Below are 18,113 nucleotides of genomic sequence, written 5' to 3' on the forward strand. Positions count from 1 at the left end.
TAAAAGGGAGGATCCCCCTTTGTCCGGTCTCTCTACCTGGCTGCATCCCAGTAGCTACCTAGAGACAAAGAGCGCGCACACCTTCAAGAACAAAGCGGTATTGGTTCTACACTCGGGCCCTGTGAAACAAACGACCGTCGCAAGAAGTAATTAGTTCGTTACTTTTCTTTGGCGGAGTTCGCTAATAACCCAACCGCTTCAGCTAGCCAACGGTAATTAAGAACTGTTTGAACATTCGCGTGACGGCCAGACCGCCGCGAATTCATCTCAAAGTCGACTGCAAACACTTACCCGGGAAAACACGCAACTGACCACCGAGGGACCGCCGACCGAATGGCCATCACAGCTTCCCCTGGATGGAGCAACGCGATCCAGCACTCGAAGGAGTCCTCCTCAAGAGGCTGCCTGGCCTACTGTGCAGCCGTGGACGGACAAAGCCAAGTAAGACTGTGCATCTGGGCAGATGTAGAGTGATATTGTATGCTTGTAGAGTGTGAATGTAACATTTATATTTGTGCTTATATTCATGTTTAACCCTTACTAATTCTAGATATTCTGTACAAAGCCTCTTCAGTTAATCTTAATTCATTGTAAACTTTATGGTTAATTAATTTACTTCAAACTTCATAGTTAGAACAGTATTTCATATTATAGTTAAGCGTGTGTCCAAACTATAATCTTGTTGGGGTTGTATAGTGACCGACGATACCGTGTCTTAGCTAGAGTTTGTGGCAGTAGTGGAGAGCTCAGTTTGGTTTTCGCACCGTCCAGTTTCTCTTTGTCTGAAAGACCTCCTCCCCCATATGCACGTACATACGCATGCGCACTCGAATACACATCTATAAACACACACACATACACCTACACGAATACACACACACACATAAGCCTACCCGGTTGCCCCCTTTGTTTGCTGTTTTTTTATTATGGAATGTGATAAATAAATGTTTTTATGTTTAAATGCTGTCGTCTGAGTCGTTGTTTTTATTATCCAGGTGTGAGAGGACAGAGTGCAGTGCTATGGAGGCTATGTCCTCTGTGCTCTTATTCTGGCAGTATGCAAATTGGTGGGGGTCCAGAGTGGGGAGGCAGGATTTGAGGTGTGCTAGGACCAGCCGCTCAAAGCACTTTGTGATGATGGGGGTAAGGGCTACTGGGCAGTAGTCGTTGAGACTTGACAGATTGGAGTTTTTAGGCATCGGGACGATGGAGGTGGTCTTGAAGCAGCTTGGTACCGTCAACACTCCTGCCAGTTCTCCAGAACACGCTCTGAGAACACGTCCAGGGATGCCATCAGGACCCACAGCCTTGTGGACTTTAATCCCTCTCAATGAAGCACTTACATCGGTGGGATAAAGAGTTAGTGGTTGGTGGTCTGCAGACACATCTGCCTTGGTTGCAAAACAAGCATAGAAATTGTTGAGCTCATTGAGGAAGGATACCTCGGAGGAAGTGGGTGAGGGCATAGCAGGAGACATGTTGGTGGAATCTGGGGAGGATTGTCTTCATGTTGGGAGTGGTTGAAGTTACCAACATCAATAAAAACAGCCTCTGGGTGATGATCTAGTGTTTGCTAATGGTTGCATAAAGTTCTTTCACAACCAGCTTAACATTAGTATCAAGTTCTATGGGGAGATAATAATCTTTTATTATCTTTATAAACTTCACATTAGATGAGCATTATCTCTCAGTAGTGGCATAGACTGTGCACCAAGCTTTGTTAATATAAATACACACCTCTGGTATTACCAGAGTCCTCTACTATCCTGTCGGCTCAGTATGTGTGGCGTCCTGCTATCTCAATAGCATTGTCTGGGCAGCTGTTGTTTAGCCAAGTTTCAGTGAAAATCATGATGTTTGAGTCCATAATCCATTGTTGGTGATGGAGAGCCATATTTCATCCATTTTGTTAGCCAAAGAACGGACATTGGAGAGGAACATGCTGGGTAAGGGCAGCCAGTGTGGTGTAACCTTTAGCTTAGCTCGTTTCCCTCTGCACCTACCCCACCTTTGTTTACATTTTCGGCACCGTCTTCATGCACTTCCGCCCATCCGGGAAGAGTGTACAGCCTCTGGTGTTCTGGAGATCTCTGGAATGAGTCGGAGATCGGCAATAAAACTGTCAGAGATTTGAGTCCTGATGTCTGCCGTAGAACAGCACCACCGAGCCATTGTGGCTGAGTAGCCCAGTCAAAAGCAGTGGGGAACCGTCAGGGCCCTTTACGCCCTCTCAGAGGGCCTAAAATATTATTAAAACATAAATATATAATTATCCAATTTTATTTTATCTACTTAAGAGTTTGACAATCGACATCTAAACAATTATAAAAATATAAGCAAATAAATTATTCAACCGTGTCTATTCAATCTGTGTTGGAAGGTGAGGGGTTATGTGGAAGCCCGTGAGCCTGTCTCTCCCCCATCAGGACTGCGATGCCTTCGCAGAATGTTGGTAATTGGTGGTCCCGCTGTTCATTTACAGAGGGCCAAGCAGTTATAATTCAGCGCAATACCAGTTTCAAATGACACTAAAATTGACCAATCATATCTTCCCTCTTAGTGGGCGGGCTTAACTGTATGATAATTTCTGCCAGTTGTGGCGACACTAGCTGTCGTTAGCGTACCACTGCTAGCTAGTTTCGATTCATGTCTTTGATGCCCTCGTGCGCATTGTTTACATATTCCGCTTCCGAGGAACACGGAGCTGTAAAACCTTATTATTTTAATTTTATTTTTTTGGAATCTTATTTTGCTTAAGATGAGATAAACCTTTATTAGTCTCGCAATGGGGAAATTCACAACTCCCAGCAGCAAAGTGACAGTAGTACAAAGGACAAACTCCAAACTTACACGATACATATATACATATAGAATATAAGCAAAAGAACTATAAGCAAAAAGTGTATTATTATCAAGAGCAGTGCTGATTGTACAGTCTAACCGCAGCAGGGGTGAAGGATCTCCGGTAACGCTCTGTAACACACTTTGGGTGACGCAGTCGGTCACAGAAAGTGCTGCCCAGAGCTGATAAAGTCTCATACATGGAGTGGGATTCATTGTCTATAAGAGTTGTTAGTTTTTTTAGCATCCTCCTATCTCCCACCACCTGTACCGTGTCCAAGGGTTCTCCCAGGACATAACTGGCCTTTCTAATCAGTTTGTCCAGTCTGTTCCTGTCTGTATTAGTGATGCTGCTGCCCCAGCACACTACTCCATAAAAAAGGGCTGATGCCACCACAGTGTCAAAAAAAGTCTTAAGGAGTGGCCCCTGCACTCCAAACGACCTTAGTCTCCTTAGTTTTCCCAGGATTTATCTGGAGGCGGTTAGCTTGGCACCAGTCCACAAAGTTCCGAATAACCAGTCTGTATTCTCGATCGTCCTCATTACTGATGAGACCGATAACGGCTGAGTCATCTGAGAACTTTTGGAGGTGACAGTTCTGTGTGCTATACCTAAAGTCTGCAGTGTACAGGGTGAAAAGGAACGGTGCCAAGACAGTTCCTTGTGGGGCCCCTGTATTGCATACCACCAAGTCCGACACACAGACCCGCGACCTCATATTGTGGTCGATGTGTAAGATAGTCCAAAATCCAGTCAGACATGTGAGAGTCCACACCTATTAAATCCAGCTTGTCCCTCAAAAATCCAGGTTGGATGGTATTAAAAGCACTTGAGAAATAAAAAAACATGATCCGTACTGTGCTTCCCTGGTTTTCCAGATGAGAAAGCACCCTTTGCAGCAAATAGATAACAGCATCGTCCACACCAACACCAGTCTGGTAGGCAAACTGAAGTGGATCCATCGATGACTTCACTAGTGGCCGGATATGTACAAGCACCAGTCTCTCCAGTGTCTTCATCAGATGAGACGTCAGTGCCACTGGCCTGTAGCTGTTTAGGCCCTTTGGGTGTGGAGTCTTTGGTACCGGTACCACGCAGGATGTTTTCCACAGTTGTGGAACTCGACTGAGCTTCAGGCTCATGTTGAACATGTATTCAACAATTACACTCAGTTGGTCTTAAGAAGTTATACAGATGTTATTGTTTATTGCGTTTCTGCGTCAAAAGTATATAAAAAATGTTAAATAGCAGATTCTGGAGAGCCGCTGAGCCTTGCATTGTTCATGCGCCGCCATCTTGGTCAAAGGTCTATACAATGTGGGTCTCATTAAAGGATATGAGCGAGTGCACATCGTTCCCAAATCTGATTACAGATCCAAACAACACTAATACCTGTTGAAACCTGAAGCCGTGAAATTCATCAGGCCCGTTTGCCAATCACTATGGAAGGATGGCGTGATAGTGGCATGCGAAAACTCACCAGTAAGAACTCCAATTTTCCCAGTTAAGAAGCCAGGACGAGAGGAATGTAGGTTTGTTCAGGATTTGCAGGCTGCCAATCTGGTGGTACACCCTAGAGGCCCAGAAGTTCCAAATCCTTACACCATTCTCTCCCAGATTCCCCCAGACAATGGGGGGACATTTTTCAGCATGCCAGTTCACCCTTCGAAGGAAAAACATACACATTCACTAGATTATGTCAAGGCTACTGTGAGTCACCCACCATTTACAATGGTGCACTACATGTGAGTTTAAAAACATTGAAACTTTGAGAGAACAGCTTTACTCCAATATGTGGATGATCTTTTAGTCTGTGCTCTGACCAGAGACCTTTGCCGACATGCCACAGTAGCACTGCTAAATCATCTAGCAGAGCAATACTGCAAAAAGTAAATTCCTTAGGACATGTTGTCTCACAACAATCGAATGCACTATCTGAGGAAAGAGTGAAGGCCATAGTGAAACATCTCAAACCACCAAACTAAGAAACAATTGTTGTCATTTCTTGGCATGTGCTCATATTCCGGATTTCATGAGGAGGTTGCACTTATCCCTTGCACCTGCACTCCCTGGTTTTTTGTTTAGCTTCTCTGTCTAGTCTCAGTACCCTGACGCTGCTCTTAGAATTTGAACAAAGAAAATGAAATTGAAAGTGCTCTCTCAATTCAAATGACACTTTTTTCCACGAGGAGTCATGGTGCAGAAGAACCCACATGTCCAGACGGAATGTTCTCAGCAGGATATGTGCTCATGTTTGTGGGGAACATGGTGTGGTTTGTGTCTCATGCCTCTCTCCCTGGAAGATGTTGAGGACGTGTATCTATTTGGAACTTTGATCACTGTGTTTCTGCTGATTGGATTAGGCATTGCCCTGGGAAATTAGAAGAGTGAGGTCAGATATTGAATGACCACGGAAATTGCCCAACATGATTGACGCGATGAGTAGAGCTGTGGGAACGCAGACTATGACTGTTAGTAAAAGCTTGGATTCGATCATGGAGGGTCTCGCTGCTCTACGTGCAAATTTAGATCAGTTGAGAGACCACTGACTTAAGAAGAGTTTCTTGTGCTCATGAACAGGCTCTACATTGGCACCCAAACAAAATTCACTTAAGACAAACAAAAGTCGTCTTGGTTACCTGCTCCTTCCCCCACACAGAGACTGTCAGAGATGGCTCTCGCTTTCTACTGCGAACTTTGACACAAAAACCGTATGCCACGCCTCTGGCTCCCCCTCCCCGTCTAGATGAATCACACCTTTCACTGCTTGACTGTCTGTGTTATGCTTATATGTGCTATGGGGATTTTTTGCATGCTCACAGACTGTTGCGAGAATAATCTGTGATCATATTTTTTTGTCTCCTCCATGTTTATCTCTCTATGTTTCTCCCCCCAATCTGTGAACAGCGGTGCTCTTGATGCAGCGGCCACTCTGGGATCTCGATGCTTTACGCCGTAACCCAGGAGGAACTGAACTCTTGGGATCAATAAAGTTTCTATTTTATTCTATTCTATCATCACACTTGTATTTCCTCCTATCCAGAGAGCGAGGGGTACTGTTGAGAAAATTAGTTTTTTGCTCATCAGTAAAAATGATATTAAAATGAGATGTACTGTATTTTCTGGACTATAGAACGCACCTCAATATAAGCCACACCTACCAAGTTTTTTTTTAATGAAAAATGTTGTATAAGCCGGACCGGGCTATAAGCCGCATATATCTACTGAACTGAATACAGTGAGTCCCCGCTTTACGACGGGTTTGGTTAATGACGGAACGGAGTTACGACCGACTTTTAAAAATTTCGCGCAGAGGAGCAGTGGCAGCACAGTGGAGTGTTGTGTACGATAAGCTGAGGCAGCGCAGCCTCCACCGCAGCCCATCTCGGCAACGCGATCGCTCTTTCTCACGCTGTACGCATGCACAAGAACATTGTTCGTTTTTTCTATACTGTATGATACAGTATCTAAATCTAGGGTTACGCTTAACGACGAAAACTGCTTTACGACGGACTTTTCAGTCTTTAACCCCATCGTTAAGCGGGGACTCACTGTACATTTAACTGAACTGATCAGTTTCTGAACAGTGCCTGTAGCATTTCATGTGCGACTGTTTTGGCTTTCAGCTGGTATTGTGTCGAATTCCGACTCCCCTTGTTTATCCGCGCATAAAGACGCTACAGATTATATTGTCGATTTATGTTTTTATGCATAAATAAGAGCTAGACTTTAATCATCCATCACAGCAAACGACATGGCATTATCTATGTCCAAAGCCACACTGGCTCAAGGGTGTTAATTATTTGAAATAAAATACACACTGGCTATACCGAAGTTCACCTCTGACAACGACTTTGCAGTATTACTGCAGTATTATGTCTAAATATCTAGTTAGGACAAAACTTGAGTGCTCAATGAACTAATTTATAGTCACTGGAACTCCCTAAAATTATCTGTAGTGTCTTTATGCGTGTGCAAACGAGGGGACTTGGAATTTGGCACAACACATGTTGGTTTGAAGAAAATACTCCGTCGTGCCTGCTGCTTGCATGTGCTAAATGAAATTGAACACTTTCTTCTTTAATTTACAACTTTGTCCTACCACCTGATTCACTTTCTGCTCCACCCCCTGATGGGTGAAGAAAAATCTACAGAAAAGCTGCACCTCAGTATAAGCCGCATCGTTCAAATCGTGGGGAAAAAAGTAGCGGCTTACAGTCCGGAAAATACGGTAATTGCTGCCTTAAATGCTTTAACCTATAAATCTTAAGAAGGGCCTCACAAGGGCAATACAGCATATTGTTGCAACAGAAAACGGTTTGGTCTACAGGAAGTGTCAGACTCTTGCGAAGTATGTTTTATACTGATAAGCACCACAGAAGGTGACTTGCAACAACTGCCTTTAACGACACCCTATCAGGTTGAGACATTGTGAACATAAAATAACGTAAAGTCATGCATGTATGTATGAGAACTCCATATATGGGATGGAAGATGACTATAGGGGTGGAGGAGTAGCATATAAAACCTACCTGTTACCAGTAACTTTCGGATCTCTCTGATGTACATGTTTTATATGTATGTATGAGATCCCCGGAGATATCTCTGTTCAAATAAAAGGCTTTTTTGGCATTGCAATTATTTTGGTCTGTTGTTCCTGCTATCTCCTTTTGCATCAAACGAACGCGGTGGGCTGAAGTGTTGAAGAGAAGTACAGAGCCCAACAGTACATGATTACATACTGATTCATACTGTTAACAGTTCTTTGGCATTAGAATAACAATTTCCTCCACACTATGAAAGCTACCAAAGGCATTAAACAGGAGCTGACTGCAGTATGATTAACGCTAACTCAGAACAGGATGGCATTAGATATGCTTCTAGCAAAGGAGGGAGGAGGGCGCCTGGAGGTAATATCTTTATGGCCCTACACCACATGAGCAAGATTGCCGATCCGTGCAGAAGAAGCAGGGGTTCAGTCATGGGACTGTGGATCATTCTTTTCTACATGGAAGAGCATATTGTTTATAACTATTCCAGCCTTGTTATTAACCCTTATTGTCTGCTGTGCTCCATTATTGTGTAGATGCATGATGGACACAGTTAGAATGCACATGGACACTAGGTACTAGTGTTGTCAAAAAAATCGATATATCGATATGTATCGATACTGAACATTCTGAAACGGTACAATACTCGTTTCTCTTAAGTATCGATTCTTTTTACATAAAATGTGCTTTCGTTTGACCCATCCAAGCTGCCGTAATGCACAGGACAGTTTGTAATGCTAAAATGGCAGCTAAAGCAAACGCAGTGCTGTTGGATTCGAAGCAGATACAGATGGAAAACCGAAGGACATGAACAAGCCAGTTTGCAAGTGGTGCTTTTGGAACATTTCAACGAAGGGCGCTAAAGCCTGGTTGCGTGACCATAGCGCTCGACTCCGCCCACCTCGTGCGAACCTCCGCGAGCGGTGGAGGCGTTTATACTTTCCATTTGCATTATTGTCCGAAACTATATGTGGTAGTATAAAGGAAAACACCCCTCAACAACAGGGGAATGAACACTTACCTGACGAATTTTAATGCTGCTTTGTGTTTCAGTGTGTTTCAGGTTTGAAAAGTGCTGGAATTTAGGCTAAAGTACTTGAAAATGTTGAAATTGTAACAACTTCGTTTCACAACAAATATCTGTCTGACTGAACAGTTCTCTTGTGTTAACAAATACGAGCCTCTTGTAATTCCAGGACGAAACATGAGAGAACGTGAAGAGGTTAAGTTTGGGCGCTTTGAAAATAAACCAAATAATCAGCAGATTTAGCCCAAATGCAAGTAAAATAAACAATACATATGTTAAATTTGTTTGCTCTCTTATTTATTTATTAGTTACTTTTTTATTAAAATGTAACACAATAAGGAAATGAATCATAAAACAGGCTGGCTGACAGGCTGGTCCTATGGCTAGGTGCTCACGGGCTGGTGCTAACGGAGCTGGCTGCTGCTCATCCTCCTTTTCATTATCAGTATCAGACTCTGATATTTCAGAAATGTGATCCTGAAATTTCTTCGTCTGAATCCTCTGTCTCTTCCAATATCAGCTGTAAGGCAGTCTGAACTGAGAATCGCTTTGCCATCTTCTATAGCATTTATAGCATCATGTCCCCATGATTGGGTGAAACACACACACACACACAGGTCCAGAGAGGATGGAGGGATAATGAGGGCTGAGAGAAAAGATTCTTTTTTCAGATCTCACCCCTTTGTCTCTATGGAGATTCTTCGTCTGCTGTCTGACAATATGCAATCAACCCCTGATGTGGCAACCATCAAAACTGTTGATGGTTGCCCACCTTTGCATGCCAAACACCTCTGTCCTTTGTTTGTATATCCTTTAAAGTCATACTGACGACTATCAACTACCCAACCCAATGTTGATTGCCCACTTTGACCCTGGACCCTGTATGTAATACACATGTGAAGGGGGGTGTACGGGGGGGTGGTCATTGAAAATATTTTCTGATTTATGTTGCTCACGGAAAATGAGCCAAGGGCAATGAATCTTAGTTTGAAAAAAAAAAAAATTGTATAATTTTTTTTAAGCTGATTTTTTGAAAATGGGTCCCACAGACCCATAGACCTGTGATTAAAAGTGCAATGTTTCGAATCATTTCGAGTATATGTATAAATATTTAACTTAATTAAGTTTAACGTGCTGGGAAATATTGGTACAAGCACTTTAATTCCACCTTGTATAGGTGTATGAACCCTGCAAACATGACTTTGTTCATCGCGCTGAAGCGCGGCGCACACGAGGTCGTGCACCTCTCGAATTTTGTAACTTCGCGCGCGCCGCGCTTCAGCGCGATAAACAAAGTCATGTTTGCAGAGTTCATACACCTTGTGGAATTCAAACACTTGTATGTCACTTTCAAGGTCCATTTCAATATTTCCCAGCACGAGCAAAGACACTTTGTCAGACGTTCAAAAGATGTCCACTGAAAAGCCAGAATGAAAGTTTTTGTGACGTCTTTTGAACGTCTATTACTGCCTTATGTTCTCAGACATATGTTCTGAGAACATGAGTGACCTGTGTTAACAGAGGAAGACCTCAGTCAGCAAGTGCACTCGACCTTTCAATGCACTTGTGGTTAACTTGCTGCACCTGGCTTGGGCGAGTTTATTTTGAGCACACGCCAGAGATCGAGGTGCAGGGAGATGAAGGGTCGCAGAACGTCGGTGTCGGGGAAGGGTGAGAGCTGAGACCGATGGGTGCACACCATCTTTTGCTGGGGGGGGGGCGGTGGTTGACCTCTGTGATAACCTCTGTGTTAACCTGTGTTACTTGGAAAAGAACTAATAGAGAACTGAAGAGAGAACGGTATAAAAGGGGAAGTTTGCCCAGCTCGAGGCTTCTTGCTCAGACTCTGCTGTTTGACATACTGGCTTTTGGTAGACTTTTAAAATAGGGCAATTAGCCCTAGTGCACTAGATACATTGTACTAGGGCTGGGTATCGATTCAAATTCCAAGAATCGATCCGATTCCGATTCTGAAGATTAAGAATCGATTTATTTCGATTTAATCCGATTTAATCGATTCGATCCGATTCGATCCAATTCAGGGTTTAGTGTTATTAAAAATGTATTTATTTGAGCTGTTTCCTGACTATGTACAGAAGCAACATGTTAAAACTAGTATTATATCAATATTAATCAGCAAATAGTTACTGGTAGTTGGTAGTTACTGATGGCTGGAAGACTGGTGAAAAGGGTAATCATAAATCTACCTTCAAGAAAGGCAATCCAGGACAATAAACAGAGGACATCTTTGAGGTGTCTATATCTGCAACAGTGGACTTGTCACGGTGAGGTGGTCCCCTACCGGCCGCCTCTGTCCACAGCGGCTGTTGTTGTTGTTGTCTGGTGACATCATGTGCGTCCCTCAGGTGGGCGGAGCCCGTGATCCGTCTCACCTGAGGGTCGTTTGTTTGCCTATATATGTCTTGTCTTTGTACCAGTTGACCGCTGGTCATTATATCCTTGATTTGGAGATATTGCACGGGTTTTAGGTTTGCACACTTTCTATTAAACCATCCTTTTTCCCTGAGACTTGGCGTGATCGCTTCCTTTTTGTTGCTCACCCCTGCCCGTCACAGAATGACCAGCCACCCTTCGGAAGCCGCCGAGTCCAGGGTTGCCAACTGTCACGCATTGAGCGTGAGACACACGCATTTGACCGTTTTCACACGCTCTCACGCCACACTTCCGATATCTCACGCCGAAAAAAATATCCAGTTTATTTACCTCAGAACCACATATATGATTCAATACGTTACTAGTTTGCTAGCTCTGGCGCCATCCACCGGCGATATAACACTGAATCGGTGTCCATTTTACGTTCGCCACCCCCCCCCCCCCCCGCTCAACAACTTTCGTTCGCCACCCCCCCGCTCAACAAAATACACTCGCCACCGGCTTTAGGTTAAAATCTCACTCCAAGCGAACGTCAAAAGTTGGCAACCCTGCGAGTCTCTTTTTCTTTCTCCTTCTTTCGTGGTCATGTCTCGTGGTAAGTGTTTGTCTGCGTGGTGTTTGTTTGAAGAGATCCGCCGTGTTTGTGGCGCGGCGAGGACCAGGACGTCTTCCCTGGGAGCGCTCTTCATGTTTTGTGTGGGAAAAATGTGTACATGTTGACGGACGTGTGGATCCGTGTGCGTGCTCGTTGTTTCATGTTAAATGTTTCATGTGTGACGCGGTTGCCGCTCGTCACTGTCGCCTCGCTCCCCGTGTGTCTTGTGTTTTATGTGGGGAGCGACTGCGACTCGGAACGGCGCGTCACTATTGTGTATGTGTATGTAGAGCGCGCATGTGTGGGTTTAGTCTGTTTGTTTGTACACCGTTTGTTTGCTTGTCTAGTGTTTGCGTGTTTGTTGTGTCCTAGCGTGCTCGTGAAATGTCATTGTTGCGTGTAATTCCACGCTTGCTCCTCCCCTTAAATGTGTGTTTGGGGGGGGACCGGTTGTGGTCCCGTGCCACGTGGTATGGCACGGAGGGCGTCGGTGAGGCGCGTTTGTGTTGCATGTTGGTGTTTGGGTGTGTGGCTTGGTGGGGGGGTCTGTCACGGTGAGGCGGTCCCCTACCGGCCGCCTCTGTCCACAGCAGCTGTTGTTGTTGTTGTCTGGTGACGTCATGTGCGTCCCTCAGGTGGGCGGAGCCCGTGATCTGTCTCACCTGAGGGTCGTTTGTTTGCCTATATATGTCTTGTCTTTGTACCAGTTGACCGCTGGTCATTATATCCTTGATTTGGAGATATTGCACGGGTTTTAGGTTTGCACACTTTCTATTAAACCATCCTTTTTCCCTGAGACTTGGCGTGATCGCTTCCTTTTTGTTGCTCACCCCTGCCCGTCACAGGACTCCTACTGGGACACTAACCAGTGCATTATTATTATGATTGAAATAATTAAGAAGTCACCCAAAAGATGTTGCTACCAAATGCATTTTTATTTTAAAAGTGCTCACACTTAATACAGGCATGAAAATGGGTCAGGGGTTAAAAAGGTGAGAAGACCGGGGGGCGGGGCATGTGACGTCATGGGGATACGGCGACGGGGCGTTGACATGTGACGTCATGGGTATACTGCGACGGGGGTGGCTGCTGGGGATACAGCGACAGGTGATGCCAAATATTACGGAGCTCGTAAGGTGACGTCATGTAAAAAATATAATAACGCGTGGCCACGACTTACTAACGCATGCGAACGACTTACTAACGCGTGCGAACAAGATAATTAAGTATTACTTTATATAAAGCCAGGTTTACCTTCCTTGGGCAGTCAGTTCGCGAACATCCCTGGGATCTGCTTGCTTTGCTGTGAAAAAATAAACTTTGTTGCCGCTTGTGAAAGGCGACGTTAGTATCTCGTTCCCACGCGTTAATAAGTCGTGGCCACGCGTTATTTATTTATTTTTTACATGATGTCACCTTACGGGCTCCGTAAAATATAGTAAAATCCATAAAAAAAAAATTTTTTGACTGTCATGTCAATGGATTCAATGTAAACGCAATCCGTAAACGCAAGAAGCCGCTTTCGCCATTCCGGATGGCTCAGTCAAAACCATTACGTCTCAATGAACCAATACATACATCAGCGGCGAAAATTATTGTAAAAATACCAGGTTTACGTGTTTTTATTTTCTAACATGAGCTAAAGCACAGGGTAGACTCAAACGACAAGAGTTTACAACTTCATCTTCAACCTTTTCAGCCCTGGTGCGAATGTGATCCTCACACGTTACAACTACAGACACACTAGAAAAAAAATCTTGTTTCTTATTTTATGTCACCGTTAACTACACGGGGTTGACGCGAACTTAAATAGGTAGATAGATGTGCCTATTATCACAAGAGCTTGGGTTAGATCTGACAATGAACAACGCTGAACGGCAGTAACTTTGTTTTACCGCAAAATATGAAAACGATTGAAACCATTAATAACCCAATTAAATCCACCCAATAAAAAATGTACGATCTGGTAAATGTACGATGTGGTAAATGTACTGGTAAATATAGTGGTAAATACGCTCTTCTGACTTGTCCGTGGTGTAGCACTAGGTCCTGCTTCTCGTCCCGCTTAGCAGTAAATGAATAACATGAATGAAGAACGTTCGTATGATTGAAACGCTATTTGGCCTCTATGAAGGTTCTGGGCGGAAACTGCTGGCCACTGTCATTGAAATAGCCAATTTTGGAAGTTCTCTGTTTGCTAATTAAGTCAATATGATAATTAAAATATAATCTCCCTCATCGGATCTACACGATTCACGTAGGTCACCCTTTTCAACTTCAAAACGGCGAATTTCGCCAAAAGGTGACAGATTTTCATGCCTGTTAATAAACTGAAAGTATAAAATGTAAACGTGTATTTTTCTTTAAAGTGAGATTATAAGAACAGAACTCTCACGTTACGGTCCCCGACCCCTCCCTTTTGGGCGTGTGTTAACGTTGTCTGCGTCTACTCGTCTGCGTATCTCCGTGGGTGCGGGTGCGTCTTGTGATAATCCTCACCTGTGGCTCGTCTCGTCATTACGTGGGGTTTGTGTGGTTTGTCTACTTAATGTGCGTTCGCGCAGCGTCCTGTGCTCGTTGTTTGAGTCACACATGTTCTATGTAAATGTGTTTTATGTGCGCTGTCTGCGCTTTGGTAAATGTAATAAACGTAACGATTTGGAAAGTGCAAAGGATTAACACTGGGTAAACTGTCAGTGACATGGACTAACTGTAAATAGTCACTGACACTGGATAAACTGTCCTTCTGTTTTTAGATTGCCGATTTGACTATCGTCGTTACCGTCACTGTCCGACGCCATGTTGTTTTACAGTTAGTTAGACCGAGCACGCCTGCGTGAATTCAGTGACAAGGCGGGGGTAAAAGTTCACAAAAAATCTATCTTTGGACGTACGAATTGATTATCAGATCATCATATGCGAATCGATTCTGAATCGGAAAATCGATTTTTTCAACACAGGCCTACATTGTACCACGTATACTCGTATACTCTGATTAATCTGCATTTGGTTTTATACAATACAAATTGAATACAAAAGAACTTTTGGTGTCAAGACTTTATTTGAATCGTCCACTCAACAACCTGTCGGTCCATCGGGGCGGTGTTGGGGCCCGTCTGGGTCTACAGAAGGAGAATTTCTTTTTCCCCCAACATCAGACGTTCAGATAGAAAACTCGTCATAGACGTCCATGTTAAGTTAAGTTAAGGTTAAGGTCCTAGTCACACTGTCAGATTTTGAACCAGTTTTGAATGTCCACCAGACATGCAAAAATGGGTCTGGACTGACCGATGTGATACAGACATGATTTTAATGTCTTTCTGACGTCGCATGTTTGTTGGGATAAGTTAAATATTTATACATATACTCAAAATTATTCGCTTTTTTTATCACATTATTTAATGGTTGTTTATTTTCAAAATGCCCAATGTTAACATCTTCACGTTTTCTCATGTTTCGTCCTGGAATTACAAGAGGCTCGTATTTGTTAACGTAATACAAGAGAACTGTTCAGTCAGACAGCTATTTGTTGTGAAATGAAGTTACAATTTCAAGTATTTTCAAACACAAAGCAACATTCATTTGTTTGTTTATAAAAAAAATAAAAAGGCTTTAAAACAGAAATTAGCACAGTATCTGACTTTGGTATCGAACATGGTATCGAATTTCATTATTTTTTTAAGTATCGTATCAAAGTTGTCATTCTTAGTATCGTGACAAGCCTACTAGGTACCAACTCATCTAAGCAGTTGATGTAGAAAAGAAACCTAAAGGTGAAATGAAACTTAGAGAGAGGGTGTGAAAGAGGGGACACTGCCCCGATGAACCAATTGGGTGAGGAGGAAAAATCCCAACATTGAGAATCCGGAAAATCCTTGTGATGATGATGTAAATTCTACTGATGACTTCTCCAAATTAAGCGACTTGTTTGAACTTGATGACAACCCACCTGATCTCAATTCGCAGCCCGACTGGGTTGCAAAACCAAATGATTCCTTAAACTTTCTGAAAAATTACTGTTGCATGAAGATTATGTTGGATGATTAAAAGAATCAAAGGGGGAGAAGGAAAATGTTAATTATATTCATGTGTGTGATTCTTGTTTTAATCATGTCCATACAGATACTATAACGTAGCCCTGTATAATCACTATGACCATACTAGGAGGTGTTTTTCGGTTTGACTGGAGTTTTCTGCACAGCAACAGAGCTAGAGATAACATTGCTTATCCATTTCTGTACACTCAAGGTTGAATACTAGGGAATTGATAACTGCACATGAAAAGTAGCCACCCTTAGTTTTTTTCTGCACGCACACACCAACTATAAAGAAAGTGAACTGAGAGAAGCCGTTCAGATTTGCTGCATAAAGCGTAGGCGTCATATTATACATTTTATGCTTTTCTTATTCTGTAACTCTTTTGCTATCAAATAAACACTGGTTAATATGTTATAAAACCTTGACTCCTGTGCCATCCATTCCACCAACACAGAGCAGGGAGTCCTAAATGTCACTTCTGGATGCGAAATTCAACTGAACCATTTACGCAGTATTACTATAACAATTCTTGCTCTTGCAATACTAACAAATAGCCTAACTACTGTAAGGAAATGAAAACAATAAAACAATTTAGCTATTATGTGTACTCATTGATTCTGTAGTTGAATGGAAACCTTCACTAAACAAATGTTTAATTAATAAGTAAATAATGGCTTTGACTTATATTTCAAGAATGGGGCAAGGCCCTAACAGGAAGAGATTTAACGGGGTAAATAGATCATAACACTATGCTAACAGTAATGCTAATCCTACTAAACATAGAGTTATGGGTAGAGAATTCTACAGAAATAGAATTGCCACCCCAAGGCAAAGCTTACTTTGAGCAGGAGGGAAAGGAAACACCTCATCCATGTGCATTCAGCAGTGCTGGTTGTGTGATCCTTGTGATGGTGGGTTTGAATTGCAGCTGGTGCTTTCACGACCAGCGTATCTTTAGTACATTGTTTGTTATTGTTTGTAAAATTATTCCAGAGAATGAGAACATTTCCACTGCAAAAGTAATACTCAGGCATGGGTTTATTCCACATAGGGAAGAATATTCTGCCATACAAAAAACATGGAAACGCTGGGCCTTTCCTTGTTTAGTTGGCCTACGTTTTTTATCCAGTCCTGGTGGATACTTTATTTGTATTAGTTACTCTTTGAGAATAAAAGAGGGGGTAGTTAGAATTTCCTATAAGGAGAATTCGTTTCTGTAGTCTTTGAGCACATCCTGATGATTCGCGAGCAAACCAGCTGAAATCAGTTTGCTAGTTTTGCCTCTAGATGTTTCTGGAAATGTTGCTGAAAAATGCTGTTTCAACTTTCGCGGACTTTTTTCGGATGGGATTAGTCCAGGAGAGGGGCGTGGCCATATCAGTCTTGGCCATATCAGCTGTTTAAAGATGGTTCTTTTCGTGTCGTTTTAAATAATACAGTTAACGGCAAGCTAGAAAACAGCAATGCACGACAAAGATTATTGAGGATACCCCTTCTTTCGAAGCACGAGTTCTGTAAGTTTACATTTTTTTCCAGATGCTTTATTTTAGTAGAGACTACGTGTGTTACAATATTTATTAGAATTAGCCCACGAAAAGTTGGGGTCAGTCTAGATTTCAGTCGATGCCTTAACGAATTACTTCGTTACAATTTGGCGACATCATATTTAGAGTACTCACATTATTTTTAAAGAGTGTAATCTACCCATATAAACGCAGAATTATTAAAGCGAAGGCGAATTGATACTAAACAAATGTATCGTTACATTTGTGCTGGTTCTATTGTGGATTGTTGGCTGTAAACTTAAGATTGGCGACAGATGCACATCATCAAATTATTCTGCATAAGAAAATGAAACCCAACATAAATTCGACTACGAGTACAACTATTAGACCGGCAACACCGAAGCGAACACCACGGAAACGATTCTGAACGAAACACGTGTAAAAATGTACTACAGTTTCGCGAAAATCCGTGCCAGAAAACACTTCATGATTACATCGTTGGTTGTGCTTAATTGTAGACTTATGGTCGGATGTCTCCTAACGTGGAAAATTAAACAGCGTAAAGCTGGTAGATTTAGGTGTTTCATTTGAATAACTAGTAGAGTATATGCTACTATTTTTGTAACGGTAACTAATGGAAATTTGATTCTTTGCTTATGATATCCTGATCATTCTGTCGCAAGTGTGAGCTTTTTCTTTAGAACTTATCTTGACCTAGCTGTTCCTACGTCCTGTTTGTCGCTGAAGACCGGTTGGTTTTACTTAACCGATTGTTCAACTTAGTTGTTGTGGATGTCTTTCTCAAACCTCGGAACTCTCCTGACACTCGTGTGTTGTGAATCTGTTCTCCTGACGTGAGTGTTAGCAACAATATATTTTGCATTGCAGTAAACTCGATATTAAAACCAGATATGAATGCTACATAAGGTGCATTAAGCTACAACAGTATATTCATAGGTTTAGGGGCATTACAAGGGTTAAGCAGTAGTGTGCACTCAGTAACGGAGAACAGGATGGTACACAGGAAGTTTGTGCGAGTTCACAGAGGATGTTTTAAGTTATTACAACAATACATCAAATGATGTCATAAAAGTATGAAAAACTCCATATTTGGAATGGAAGATTACTGAAAGGGCAGATAGGAGAAGAATCTGCATATAAG

General features: G+C 42.6%; 2 long non-coding RNA genes across 2 annotated transcripts in view; one reads left to right on the top strand and one right to left on the bottom strand.

Moving 5' to 3' along the window:
- Positions 1 to 351: 351 nt before the first annotated feature.
- On the bottom strand, positions 352 to 17,136 carry LOC143515226 (uncharacterized). Its single transcript, XR_013131064.1, has 3 exons — positions 16,286 to 17,136; positions 4,323 to 4,505; positions 352 to 455 (listed from the first exon to the last, which is right to left on the bottom strand). It is a non-coding gene; the product is annotated as an uncharacterized LOC143515226 (long non-coding RNA).
- The window catches only part of LOC143515225 (uncharacterized), a 28,999-nt gene continuing 27,641 nt past the window's right edge, over positions 16,756 to 18,113 (top strand). Inside the window, exon 1 of the long non-coding RNA XR_013131063.1 lies at positions 16,756 to 16,960. This is a non-coding gene — a long non-coding RNA (uncharacterized LOC143515225). The remainder of the gene's footprint in view (positions 16,961 to 18,113) is intronic.

The sequence above is a fragment of the Brachyhypopomus gauderio genome, chromosome 5 (genome assembly GCF_052324685.1).
Source record: "Brachyhypopomus gauderio isolate BG-103 chromosome 5, BGAUD_0.2, whole genome shotgun sequence".
Lineage (NCBI taxonomy): Eukaryota > Metazoa > Chordata > Actinopteri > Gymnotiformes > Hypopomidae > Brachyhypopomus > Brachyhypopomus gauderio.